Below are 14,659 nucleotides of genomic sequence, written 5' to 3'. Positions count from 1 at the left end.
TTAATTAGCCAATCAGGTGAAATGTATTGATTAAATGACCAATCAGGTCTACCTGTATCAGAACAATGTGTAAAAGGAGCGGTCCAAAGTAAAGATGCATGCTTTATGCCACTCAGCCTTCTGCCAACTTTGTGTCATAGAATAGAATATACACCCCCATTTCCAACCTAAGACACCTTTGGATATGGACACATGAACAAGTTATTGCAGGGTAAATGTACTGGATCTTGCTGGGTAGAGTTAATTTTCTTCATAGCAATCTTTATGGTGCTGTGCTTTGAAATTGCAACTAAAATAATGTTGATAATGCACCAATATTTTGGCTATCGCTGAACAGTGCTTGCACAATGTCCAGGCCTTCTCTTTTTCCCACTCTGACCTGCACATCTCAACAGTGAGTAGACTGCACATGGGCAAGAAATTGGGAGCCGACACAGCCAGGACAGCATATTCAAATTGGCCAAAGGGATATTCCATGCCATAAAAAAAATCTTGGATACTTGAATAGCATTAGATGTATTCAAACTGATATTAGCTCAATTGGTTAGAGTATGGTGCTAAAAATGCCAAGGCTGAGGGTTTGATTCCCATATGGGCCACTCACTTAAGAGTTGGATTTGATGATTCTTGTAGATCCCTTCCCACTTGGAATATTCTGTGATTCTCTACTGAAATGACAGTTGAGGTTCCAGAACACTAAAAGGGGCAAAGAGTGAGAGAGGAGAAACTCTAATCAGATCAGGCATCTTAACTTCAATCCTGGACTAATTAGTTAAAGTATTTATATGCCTCAAATGACAGCAAAGAGATAAATAGCAGCCAACATGAATTTACTGGAGAAAATAATCAAAAATCAATCTAATTTTCTTTTATGACAGAGTAATGGGCATTAAGAATAGGAGGAAGCAACAGACATATGTGTTCAACTTCAGTGGGGTGGCACTATATCATATAATTCTCATATGCAAGGTAAAGAAACACCTGAAACTACTATTAACTGACAGAATACATTTTCAGTGTCTTGGTTTGAAAGACAGGTGTCTGCCAAGGAAGGTGGGATTCTCCCTTGGAATAGAAAATATGACACCACTCTCCCCTTCCCTTCGAATTATTATAATTTTGAAATTACGGGTTTTTTCAGGCAAAGATTTATGAAAAGGAATAAGAATTCTTTACTAATATATATGTATATATAACAAGACAAACCAACAAAACAATGGCAGCAATAACAACAAAGAACAGAATACCAATAACAGCCTTCTCTCCACAATCAAGCGCTTTCCCCTTTGGTGTAGTTATGGTCAACGGCCAGCAGGGGCGCTGTTGGCTCTGGCCAGGCAGGGCAGGTGCTATGATTCCCATGCAGCTGCAGGGAGCACTGTGGCGTCAGCCACGTGACTAATGGCAACTAAGACTATGGAAGAGCGAGAAAGAGCTTCCTTTGCAAACTCACAGGAAGCAACTGGTCTCAGTGCCTGTTATAGATGGGCAATGCAATGGTTTGGTCTCACAATTAAGGGATGAGTATTATGTGTATGTTGAGAGAAGTTTTATTGATGTATTGGGATTATTGTGATTTGCTCTCTCCATAGTCCCCTTTCCCCTCCTCCTTGTATGGTTGCCACCGGACGGCCTTGGTAGTAAGGGCATTTGGAAGGGGGGCAGGCTTGTTACTAGGAGGCGCAACATGACAACATCTGAACTCCAATCAAGTTGCAAGGAAGTAGCCTCCACCAATGGACAGTGAAGAAGAGTTGACTGGCAGACTTTGGGAGGGGCTAGGGTTACCTGATGCAACACCAGGGGGTATAAAAGGTGGAGCAGCCATTTTGTGGGTGAGCATGTGGTGGTTTAGTTCCATGCTCCCAGCGCTGCTCTTTCTCCTTATTCAGTCCTTTGTTATATTTGTTAAGGTTTAATAAACCTTTGAAATTTTAAAGTGAGTGGTCATTTCTCACAAATGGGGACTTGTCTGGTATGTAAAACCTCGTCTTCATGGTCCTAGGGGATTTCAAAAAGGAGGCATGCCCCACCGCGAGTTCGGTGGCTCGAACAACTTCTTCTGGGACCATGGATGATTTGCAGGTCGACATCCCAGAGACAACAAAAGACAGAATAATGAAAAAGAAGAGGGGGAAGAAAAAACCCTCTGAAAAAAACTGCAGACAAAAGGGACTATTGTGTGTGTGTGTGTGACGGAGTCCCAGAGTATGCTTGGAGTCTGTGTGAAACAGAGTCCGGGAGTGTGCTTGGGGTGTGTGTGTGAGACTTGGGAAAAAAAGCACTAAACCGTGAGCGAAAGGGAAGTCAAGAGCACCTGAGAATGTCAGGTTGAGAGTTAGGATTTAGGGGGATTCAAGAGTACCTGGGAACGTCAGGTTGAGTTACCAAATTTAGGGGGTGTTAGATCGGCGGGAACCTCTGATAGGTGGCATCTGCGCGTGTACTGGAAGGTTATGGGCACGCAGGGCTGGTGGAGAGGGGCTGTGGGCGGCAAGATACTGCCGCTAGGTGCTGCGGAGACTGGGAGGCGCCAAGTGCGGTAATGCCTGGCAGGGGTGACCCGCTTGCACAGGATCTTGGAAACCACAGGCAGGAGACCATGTGGGTAGTGCCCAGTGGGGACCTGGCACAGTAACTCCTGGTGCTCGCTGACCCAGCAGAGGCGGTGGTGCTAAACACAGTTCACACACAGCGCTGCCGAGGGTCAAGGGCTAGCTCATTTGTGCCCGGGTCTCAGAAACTGCAACCATAGGAGCACATGGGTGACTTTTGGCAGTTGCCCTTGCTAGTACACCAAAAGGCACCAGGGCTTCCCTGCGATCCGCTGGCATAAAGCTGGGCGACCGTGAGACCACATGGGTGGATGGGAGTCCACAGATCTCAGATGGGTTGTTTATTTGCTTTTGTTTTCTGGGAAGAAGGCAAGGTTCTTTTTTTTTTTTTTTTTCCTTTCTTTACTCTCTTTTTCTTTCTTTTTCCTTCTAGCTGATTGGGAAGGTGGGCCTTGTCGGGAGGGTCTGTGGTTGGCTGTAGGGATGGGACTGGGAGCAAGTAGGGAATCCCCAAGGAGAGAAGGAGGAAGTGAAGAGATATCAACAGGCATATCCCCAGATAGCCCACTGGGAAACAAAACAGCTTGATGGAAATATGACCCCAATACTAGAGATAAGGACAAGCTCAAGATGGTACAGTACTATATGATAGAGTGGACTAAGGGGTAAATTAGACCCAATTGCTGGAATCTGAAATGCAGGGAATTCTCAGAACTTTGGGCCTGTAAGCCAAAGCTTAGAATTAAACACAGGATTTGATCTGAGACCTTGGAAAAGTCTTCTAACCTTAAATGCTAGAAGTGAGAATGTGGATTTATAGTTTAAAGCAGAGACGTTAAGTTAAGAAGAGGAAACTTTAGAGTCTTAGAGTTTAGGATACAGAAAAAATAAAAGTAGTTACAAAGGTAAGCAAGAAGTTTAGAATGTAGTACTGTAGATTTGTGTGTCATAACATGATTGGCTAAGAAAGCTTACACTGTAGCATGAGTCCATAAGACGAAATAGCCTTGTTGGCAGTGTTTTATTGGTCAATAAATCCTTAAAAGGTCTTGCAACTAGAAGTCTTGTGACCTTCTGCACCATGTGGTAAAGATGTGAGCCGAATTCACTCTTCTGGTCTATGTAGAAGATAAGAAAAATAAATCGCATCAACTAAAAAACTCAGAGGTCCTGCCTCTAACTCATTCAAAACTCCTTCAAAAATTCCCATATCCAATCATGCACTTTGGGTGAGGTATGGGTCGGACGAAGGGTGGATATGTTGGGCTTTAAACATCTATGTAAGAGCTAAGAAACAATTTAATCAGGAAGATAACAACTACACTGCATATTGGGAAGGAGAAATTTTGCCTTCAAGGGTGGGCATGTTAAAAGTAACAGATAGCAAAGAATGGGACCCGTTAGACTATCTGCCCCCTCCACCTCCACCGGCACTGACTGCACCTCCCTTGCCCTTTGACGGAATAGTCAAAAATACTAGAAACAGAAGGGCACAGCAAGAGAAAAGTGGGTCAGGGTATGGGAACCAGGCAGTGGGATTATATCCTCTGAGGGAAGTACCACTAGGTGGGGCCCAGGGGGGAACTGAATTTGTAACTGTACCACTCAATTCCTCTGATGTGAGGATGTTCAAAAGGGAGTTAAAAGGATTACTAGAAGACCCCATTGGATTAGCAGAACAGTTAGATCAATTTTTGGGGCCCAGCATTTATACGTGGGAGGAAATGCAATCAATAATGACTATATTATTTACACCAGAGGAGAGACAAATGATCCGGATGGCTGGGACGCGAATATGGGAAAGGGAGCACATGCAAGGATCTCCTGGGGACCTGAAGATGCCCACTGTATGCCCTAATTGGGACCACAGCAACCTCGGGGGAAGGCAGAACATGGAGGATTATAGAACACTAATTGTTAGGGGTATTAAAAAGGCGACCTCACAAAGCCAGAATACTCATAAGGCATTTGATGAACAACAAAAGAGGGAAGAAACCCAAACAGGGTAGCTAGAAAGAGTGAGGAAAAAGATGAGGCAGTATTCAGGTATCAACCCTGATACAGCAGCCAGACAGACCTTGCTAAAGATATATTTTGTCACTCATGCATGGCCAGATTGTTCTGGTTTGAATGCAAAACCAGTGAAAGACTCCAAGTCAGAAATACAATTTATTAGGAAAAGAGAAAAGAAACAAAATACATGCAATACTACAAAAGGAAAACCACTGACAGAGTCAGAACACAATCTGACACCCCTTTGGCCAGCGTGTTGGTAGCAGTCCAAATTGGAGTGGCTGCAGTACTCCTGGAGTGGCAGATGTGGTTCTGTTGGAGCAGTGGTCCTGTAGAAAGGGTGTAGTCGGTCCAGTGGAAAACCCCAGCTGTTTCCTCTTGGGAACCTGTGGAAAGGCTGACTCCTCTGTCCCAAACCCCAGAATATATCTAGCTGGGGATGCTTAGCTCCTCCCCCCTGGGCGGAGCATCTCGCAGTGGGCTGATGTCATTCTGAGTCCTGGGGTGGGTCCTTGATCACCTGTTAAACAGAAAAGGCTCCTGGAGGGAGTTTTCTCTGAGTCATGTGGCAAAAAATTGATGGGCCCATTAACAGGAGATAAGGAAAACTGCCCAGAAGACAACTGCTACACAGATGGCAATAGAAAACATCTTGCTTCTCAATCTCGGACACAGATATACAGAGAAAATTAGAAAAGTTGGACAGTTGGCAAGAAGGGGGATTGGGGGATCTCTTAAGGGAGGCACAGAAAGTGTACATCAGGGACCTTGGAGCAACAGGCTGTAACAGCAGAGGCGAGCACTTCTGGGGGTGGCAAACAAAGTGTAGCAAAATCTCCAAAGCTCCGTCAGGAGACACAGGGGTCTGGGTGGACACGGGGTGTCCAGTTCAACTGTAGCAAAAAACCCTGAAGCAGCAGCAGAAAACAGCAGGGCTGGGCGGGGGTTCACTCCTTTGGACAGCTCACCAGCGATTACTGGTCCTGGGGTCAGGCTGCCAGAGGGAGTGGCCCAGCTCCCGGCTGGGAGCTCCTGGCTTCTGTCACAGCACACACTGGCTCTGGGCTCCCAAGCAACAGAGGAGCAGAGAAGCAAGCTGGCAAGCCATAGTCACAGTGCCGTAGGAAAAGAAAAAAACCAAATAGGCAAAAACCACAGGGCAGTGGGATCTCCAGTCAGACGCCCGTGCCGCATGGCTCCTGAGTCAATCACCCCCACTGGAAGGAAGCAGCAGTCCCTGGTCCCCAACCCTCGCAGGATCTCGGGCTGCCCCTCACCCATCGCAATACTCCTGGAACTAGGGGAGGCAGTGACCATTCCAGACACAAAACAAAAACAAAACCAAAAATGGCTATCGGATGTGAAAACTGCATATTATATGATTGGCTCTCTGCAAAGGAATACTATATGTGTTATGTTGTATTAATTAGTATTACTGTATTAACCTTTTTTAAGTAGTGTGGTAGATATAGTTTTAGGTTATAACATAATGTTAAAATAGAAACTATGCGATGTAAGAATTTTTTTTAACTCGCTCAAGAAAGGAATGAGATGATCAAGAAATTCTTCACACAGAAATAACAGCAACAAGACACCTAAATCCCCAAGAAAAGAGTTACTGCCTCCTTATCGGAAAAGACAAACATTCTTCCACCTCCTCTCCATCTTCAAGGAGCCACCAGGATTAAGGGGAAAAAGTTGACAATAACCACAGAACACCCTTTGTTTGAAAAGAATTTATGCATCATGTATGAGATATATGAATATGCAACAGGCTACTGCTTTTAAGGGTTAATCCTTTGTTAGCGTGTGTGCTTTCGGGGCTTAATTGCCCTAGGAAGGCACCTGGACTGTCTGTATTTCTTTGTTTTTATTGTCCTTTATTGTCCTAACTCTGATTGTCCAAATTCTTATTACTCTATTTTTATAACCATGTTATTACTATTAAACTTTTAAAATTTTAGAACAAGTGATTGGTGTTTTTCACACAGGATATAAACCATCCCCAAGACACAGTATTATGAGTATCAAATTATAGTTGTATAACAAATGGATGTTCACATAGGTCTTTTCCGATTCTCTTAGTTTTGGAGACAAATTTTGGGAGAAATTGCCCTGGAATGAGCGTTTCTGCTAAAAGGGAAAGGGCTTCAATAACTCCCTTTTCCCCTGCCAGTGAGAGAAATTGATACCAGCGGGTGAAAGTGAAAAAAATAAAAGAACTGTTTATTAACAAAAATAGGGGAGGAGGTACACGCAAGACACAGAAAAGATTGAATAAATATCTACATATGAACTCCCAGAAACTTACCCTCCACCCACACACCCACACACCCACCCACAGCAGAACAAAAACTCAAAAATGCCCAGGGAAGAAAAAATACATGGGGTGACTGCGTGGACCAGAAAAAAAAATGGTGTCTGGTCCCTTTTATCTCTGGGAAGGGGAAGAGTAGTTCACACAGCAGGTGGGAACAGAGCAGATGGAAAATCTGTTGATCCTCTGGCATTGGTTTTCCTCCTCACAGAAGGCAAAACTGGTGGATTTTGATGTCCATTCTTTCACTGGCTCGCTCTTCCCAGGGTTCGGAACGACCGAGGCTGCCCGGGCCATAGAAAAAAAAAAAAAAAAAACCAAACCAAAAAGCTGCCTGTTAAAAATGGCCATTGTGGGAAATCAGGACATCTGTACGACTAACCAATATGATTACGCAGAAGATGTTTATTGTTTACATTATGCACTTATTGATACATTCTAAAACTACTACACACGCTAGTCATGCATTTCTTCATTGGTGACCCTATCTTGTCCATGCGTTGTGCACGCACTCTTCAGGATATGCGATTAGTTACAGTCCAGGTGGTTCACCGCCCTCTGTTATCTAGTTCTTGTGCTCTTGGTATTGTTTCTCAGCCTCTTCCTTCTTAATTTAGCACAGTTTATGTCTTAGTAACCTTGATGAATTCCAGAGGGCTCTGATAAGAATAACAAGAGATAGTTTGGCTGGGGCACAATGTTGCCTAAGTTGTTCAGATACATTGCTACAATTCCCCCTTCTTCTTCTTGCACCAGCCAAACCCTTTTTACTATATTTTCTACCAAGCAAGTCACCAATTTCATTATGCATGGAATAACACAAAGCAATATAATAATGACTACTAGTAATAATAAAGCTCCCTTTACGATATCTTTCAACCATCCAGCTATCCCCCATCCCTCAAATCATTCATCCAAACCCCAATTATTCACCATCAATTTTTTCATGTTATCTTGTAGTTGTTTGAGTTTCATGTGAATGGATGCAGAATGGTCAGAAAGGTTCATAAAACACATTCCTTCAAAATCCTCACACCCCTGCCCATGTGCTGACCACAAAAAATCTATAGCAGCTCTATTTTGCAGTGTGCCATGTCTAATACTATCTACGTCAGAGAGCATCTGATTTAAAATAGCTGAAGTTATTTTTAGTTGTTTGACTGTCCAGCATCCCAACTTATTAAGCGTAGCCAAAGCTTGAGCAGCAGCAACACCTGGAGTAAGGAATGATGCTATTATTTGTGCTGGAGCGTCCCAAAACTCTACATGATTGTCACAATCAGGTCTTAAGCTTGTGATTGCTCTTTTAGTTCTTTTGCCATGTCCTGCTCTCCAAATATTTTGATTCAGCATTTCTCACTTGCTAGGGGCAAACATGCTTAATTTTCCTAAGTAACAAGGACCACCAAACCAATTACTTGGAATTGCAGGCCATGCCCTATCCCCACAGATTAAAAAGACACCTGGTGGAGGCTTTCTTACAGTGACATTTGCACCAGCACTTCCAGGATAAGTCCAATTGTGGCAATATTTGGTCACGTTCTTATACCATGGAGAACTGGGATTAAGGATGACTATTATTTTTGGGTCGTGGGACTAGGACATTGCCCATATCAGTTGATTTTAGGTTTAAAAAATAGTTTAAAATCAAGCAGTAATTCCCAGGTACTGATCCTAGCAGGTCTAGTTCTTGGGGTTCTAGTCCGTTTTAATTCGGTGATTGTGCTATCATACCTGCTTGGAAGCCCTCGCCATTTGGCTTAATCCCCAACCTTTTGCATATGTCCAATTTTGTACCCCCTCTGGTTATGTTACATCAGCGATTCTCCACACTTGATCTATTTGCTCCCATGTATGGTTTTCCTCCAACTCCTACCCATTTTGCGAAACCAGTAAAGTTACTTATTGGGATACCAATTAAACATGTGCAGAAAGGATCTCCTGTCATAGCTAAGAATAAACAAAAGGAATCTACCCCAGTAGCATTGGCCCAAGTAAGCCACATATTCTGTCCATGCCATCCTGGCAGGTTAATTTCTTCTGCACTACAGATGTTGCCACATATCACAAGTAACAGAGGGAGACTCCTCAAAAACCTGCGCATCTAATTTATCTAATTTGAGACTATTCTTCATCCTTATCATTGACAAAAAAACCTTCCCCTATGAGATTAACGATAAAATCCAAACTGATGGAGTCTCTTGCTCTTTACACTCTTCTCCTATTCTGTCTTCTCTGTTTCTTCTCTTCCCACCTCCGCTTCGTTTGTTCCCACTGATCCGGTCTAACTACCCAAATCCCAGTGATAAATATTCCTTTCCCACATTCAATAGCCTTGATCTTATTCTCCCTCTCTTTTTGCTCGAGCTTACAAAGTTTGTTATGAAACCACCGAATAGCCTGCCCCTATTGCTCCCAAGACTCAAACAAATTCAGCGCTTCTTGACAGGTTTCAGGGGAATTAACCATTGTTCCTGTCCCTTGGGATAACACCACCCAGGTATTGAATTCTTGGGTGCGCTGATGTCTGCACTCTAAACACCTCTGAAAGCTTCCTCCTTTGTAGTGACCCCACCTATCTAATCCACACCCCACACATTCTAATCTCACCCAAGGATAGCAAAAGCGTTCCCAATTCTGAGGGCAATTGATGTTTTCAGGTAGCGCTGGTTGTTGGTTCATTGGTGATATTAAGGATCAGAGTGTCCTTAAGCCAGGGATGAACCCATTTCACTGGTATCCATCGGGGTCCTTTGTCTGTAATGATACAAACATAACCCCTTCCACACATTAATAAATCTGTAGGTCCTTCCCATAACCCTGTCATAGGATTTTTAAAACGAACTTTTGGTTGATGCTGTATCAATTCAGAATCTTGATGCAAACCTGAGTAGTGTGGTAATGCTGGTGGTTCACTACGAGTGCCTACTAACCGCAGATGATTCATAATAAACTGCTTTCAGCACTCTATCCTGTGGGCTCAGCTCATCCTCCCCGTTTTTTGTTTATCAAGCAGTCCTTTCAGTATCTGATGTGTCCTTTCAATAATAGCTTGTCCTGTGGAGTTACCTGGAATACCTGTGCTATGCTTCACCCCCCAATGAGCTAAGAAATCCTGGGTCCCTTGAGCTATATATCCTGACCCATTGTCTGTCGCCGTAGAGCAGGACGGTAACGAGAAGACTCCAAGTCAAAGGCAAAGAGAATGAACTCCGATTTATTTCAAATGCACTGCTCTATATATAGAGAACATTGTGCAGACTAATTTCATTGGTCTTAGAGTAAAAACATCTCACACCATTGGTGTGCAGTGAATGATGCATAGTGGCAGAACATATCTATAAACAATGTGAACAACAAGAGAGATTAGAGAATTATTTACATTCTTTCCCAACTGTCTCCCAGGCTTTCGCCTGGTTAGAAAAACTTCTCTTTTTCTCTCTGACTGAACTGAGAATATCCACATTTCCTCCGTTTTGTTTACAAAAAAAGAAAAAAATAAAAAGGCGGTGTTTGTGCCCTCCTGCAGGACCCTTGCAAACACAGCTCGAGAGTTTTGCCAACTCCAATCAATCAAAACCTCAATTTGGATATTGACTCAGAACAGTCGAAGAGATTCCAAACTCTTATTATAAATTTCAAGAAATCAGTTACCAACTCTAGGATAGTAACAACTCATTGTCAGTCTGCCAAAGGACTGGCAGTCCAACTTGTGAAAACTTATTTCCCAGTGTGAGCAGATGCCCACACGACAGAAAAGAAGGTATTAACAAACACATGCACATACCCAAATCAGCCAAATTCAGAACCTGGCAAGATGAGTAACATCGATTTGCCACAGCTGCAAAGCCTTTAGGACTCTGGGATTTATCCCAGCCAGTAAGGTGCAGCAGGTCAAGCCTTGGGTGGCATTAATCAAATTGCTTTTGCAAGGTGTGTGCACTTGATAGAAGAATCATGCAAGGCTTTTGGCCCATGCAATCATGTCCTCAATTAACAACTTGAGTGACAAATTTGAAATCAGGTCCAAATTGCATCCTCAAAGCTTTCAAAGCAATTGAGTGAAATTGACCCAATTCAGAAACACTTGCGAAATCTCTGAAATGCCATGAAATCTCAGAAATGCCATGGCCACAGCCCTTAATTCTATCACTTGGGCCGAGGCTGTCGTGGCTTTCCAGTAGTTTGAGCTGTCAGTAAAACACAGCTCTTTCTGCCTTTTTTATTTTTTTCCCAAAAAGCCAGCAGCACCTGCGGGCTCTAGGACCCTGCGGTTCTCGGCGAGGTGGAGGACTCGGTTCAGGGGGCCGGGCCAAGCGTCCCAAATCTGGCCGGAGGGGCAGAGAGCCCAGGCTCTCTGTCGAGCCAAGATCCACGCGACTCGGTCCCTCCCCCCAGCTTCTCATAGGTATCACTTGGGGCCCCTGAATCTGGGGTCCCTGGGACACTCCATGGCCACCCGCAAATGGGCGACCCATTCCAACCTTATATTTCGGTGCACGCCCCCACCAGGCTGCGAGAATCCTGGTAATTCCCCCGGCTTTTCGCCCTCCCCCCGCCCCACTCGGCCATGGATCAAACCACAGCTTCTCGCGACCCCGTTCCTCCCGCTCTGCGAACAGGAGCAGGACGCGCGGGGCGCGGGCAGAGGAGGTTTTCCCGGGAATATAAAATTCCACCCTGTTTTTAGGGACCTTGACACCGCCCATGCCTGCCCAGTACAAGGGGCTGCTCTTCGCTCCCGGTGTGTTTGCGCTGCCCCGCAATACAATGGACTGGATTGCGGCCCCATCCCCATCCCCAGCCACAGTAGCAGCAGCAGCAGCAGGGACGCTGCTGCGGACCAAGCCGGTGCTCCCTCCCGCTGCCTCTGCCTCTGCCTCAGTGGGACAGAGCTCGGGGCAGTCTGGGGGAAGCAGAGGGAGTGGTGGGCTGGATGCAGGCTCTGAAACAAACAGGCTGGATGTGTTGTCCAGCACAGGGCTGCCTGCCGTTGCCGGCGGCGAATCACAGAGAGAAGTCGCTGCTGATGAGTCGGCTTCAGGCGGCGCGGGGGCGGGAGCCGCGGCGCCCTGCGGGAGCTCCCCGCCCGCAGCGAGCGGCGCGGGGGGTGCAGTCTCCCCCACACCGTGGCACGCCGCCAGGCCAAGCGGAGCGGGCGGCGCGGCTTCGGCGGCGTCTCTCGGCGCTGGCGGTCGCGGCGGCGGCTGCGATAACTCTGCCAGTCCCGGGGTCGTCGGCGGCGGTCGGTTCGGCGCCGGCGGCGATGTCGGTCCGGGATGGGGGGCCGCGGCGGCGGCGGCGTCTCTCTCAGGAGTGGCGCTGGTGACCGCGGCGGCGCGGCGGCTTCTCTCGGCCCCGGCGGCGGCGGCGGCGGGCTCGCTCCGGGCGGAGCGGAGGGTGGAGCGAAAGGCAAGGCTGCTGCTGCCGCTGAAACGGTGGGCGGAGCGGCGGGCGGGGCGGCGAACCCCGCTGCCAGCAGGAGTGGCGCCATGGCAGGCGGGGCGGAGAGGGCAGCCCCCGCCCCCGGCGTGGGAGCCAGTCCCACTGAGGGCAGGACGGAGAACAAGATGGTGGTCCCGCCCAGGATGTGCTGCTGCACAACTGACGCTGGTATCTCAAAGGATATCAAATCCGCCGGTCCGCACGGCGCGCAGGGAGGCGGACCGGGAGGCAGTTGCGCCTGTCCCGTTGGCAAAGCAGAAGCCCCCGCGTGCGGCGGGGCGCGTGCCAGGGAATGGATCAGAGTCTCCATTGCCGGTCCCAGCAGTACAAGAGGGCAGGACCCGTACATCTGCGCAGGCTCCATTCGCGAAGGATTCGGGGGGGCTCCAGCCCCCGCCGCGCCATGGACTGCGGGCAGCGCCGGCCCCCCCGCGAATGCAGTCCGGAAAGGGGGGGGCTGCAGAGCCGCGGGCGGTGGCGGCGGCCACCAGTCCGGGGCCGCCCCGTGCAGTCCTTGCAATGTCGGGTGTGCCGAAGCTGATAGTTGCGGCAAAGGCACCCCCGCCGCCTGGAAGGCGGATGATGTCACCGGCACCTCGCTCAAGGCGTGGTCTGTGTCCAGAATCCCGAAATGTTCCGGTCGCAACCGCTGCCTCTCTGGGTCTTGCCACTCAAGGCCGTGTAGATGCACCCCCAGATTGCGAACAGTACGGACGCTGTAGCGTCTTTTTTGCGCATCTCCTTCAGGAGGCACCGGCCCAAGTCGCGCCAGAGTTTACGATCAAAGGCGCGTTCAGGGTCCGCAGGGAATCCATGGTCCCGAGCCCAACTCAAGAGTGTGACGAGCTCGTTATCAGAGACCTGGACCCCTATGTGAGGGGCGCAAGTCCGCCACGCGGTCAAGACCAACCGTTCAGCCGTAGATGACTGGTTCCCCATTGTTAGGAAACCCTCCCTTAGCAGACGTCCACTTCAAGAGACAGACAGTCCACTACTTCAGGGAAAAGCGTCCCGCTCAGCCCTCGGCTTCTAAGAGCCGATCCGCAGTCCAGACAGGACCAAGCCTTCTCCAGAAGGCACGCGGTTTCAGCGTTACCTCTCTCAGGAAGGTAAAGGTGTCCGGCCAGAGCCTCCAGGCTACTGGTGAGCAGCCGCAGCCACAGAGCAACCCCTGCAAGGCGCCGGGACTGGGGTCTTCAGCAGAGGCTGCAGTAACAGTGGGGGTCCACCAGACCCTGTTCCTTCAGGGTAGGTGCAGTTCACGACGGGTGTCACCAGATGTCGCCGTAGAGCAGGACGGTAACGAGAAGACTCCAAGTCAAAGGCAAAGAGAATGAACTCTGATTTATTTCAAATGCACTGCTCTATATATAGAGAACATTGTGCAGACTAATTTCATTGGTCTTAGAGTAAAAACATCTCACACCATTGGTGTGCAGTGAATGATGCACAGTGGCAGAACATATCTATAAACAATGTGAACAACAAGAGAGATTAGAGAATTATTTACATTCTTTCCCAACTGTCTCCCAGGCTTTCGCCTGGTTAGAAAAACTTCTCTTTTTCTCTCTGACTGAACTGAGAATATCCACAATTGTCCATTTTGATTTCCTGAGGCAAGCCCATTACAGTAAAGTGGCCATTTCAAATGTCGAATGACAAAGCGAAACCTTTTGCTTGTCATAGGAGTGGTCCAAAGCATGGCAGAAAAGGTATCTATGGTTACATGAATGCATCTAAAGCGACCAAAAGGGGCATAGATAGTCACATCAGTTTGCCATAACTGCAAGGGCCCCAGGCCGCAAGGGTTGACTCCAGGACCCAATCTGTCAATCATTCTTTGGCATTGTGGACAGGTTGTAACAATTCCTTGAGCATCCTGCAGCGATATTCTAAATTGTTTGTGTAAAACTTTTGCACTTTGGTGAAAAAACTAGTGAGCCCTTCTGGCCTGGCCAAACTTATCGATGTTAGGAGAAGCAGAGGACCAAAGTGGTTTCATCTATTGGTCAGCCTTCTTGTTTCCTAAGGCCAGGCCTCCCATCAATCCAGAGTGACGCTGTATATGAGTAAGAAATAATCCTGTTTGCAAGAATTAAGTAACTGCCATAGTTGCAAAAAGAGTTGCCACAACTGCCGGTTTTGAATTCCCTTTAGTAATGCTCGCTCCATGCGCTCAACAATACCTACTATGTAGAGAGAATCAGAAACAATGTTAACAGGATCATTTGGCCATTTTTCAAACACTCTGATAACAGCAAGTAACTCAAGAACCTGTAAAGAATCTCCTGACCCTTCAAGTATTTCACCGAGCCATTGGCCTTTGTCC

Source organism: Anomalospiza imberbis, chromosome W (genome assembly GCF_031753505.1).
Source record: "Anomalospiza imberbis isolate Cuckoo-Finch-1a 21T00152 chromosome W, ASM3175350v1, whole genome shotgun sequence".
Lineage (NCBI taxonomy): Eukaryota > Metazoa > Chordata > Aves > Passeriformes > Viduidae > Anomalospiza > Anomalospiza imberbis.
The sequence above is the reverse complement of the archived record's forward strand: the minus strand, read 5'-3'. Positions refer to the sequence as shown.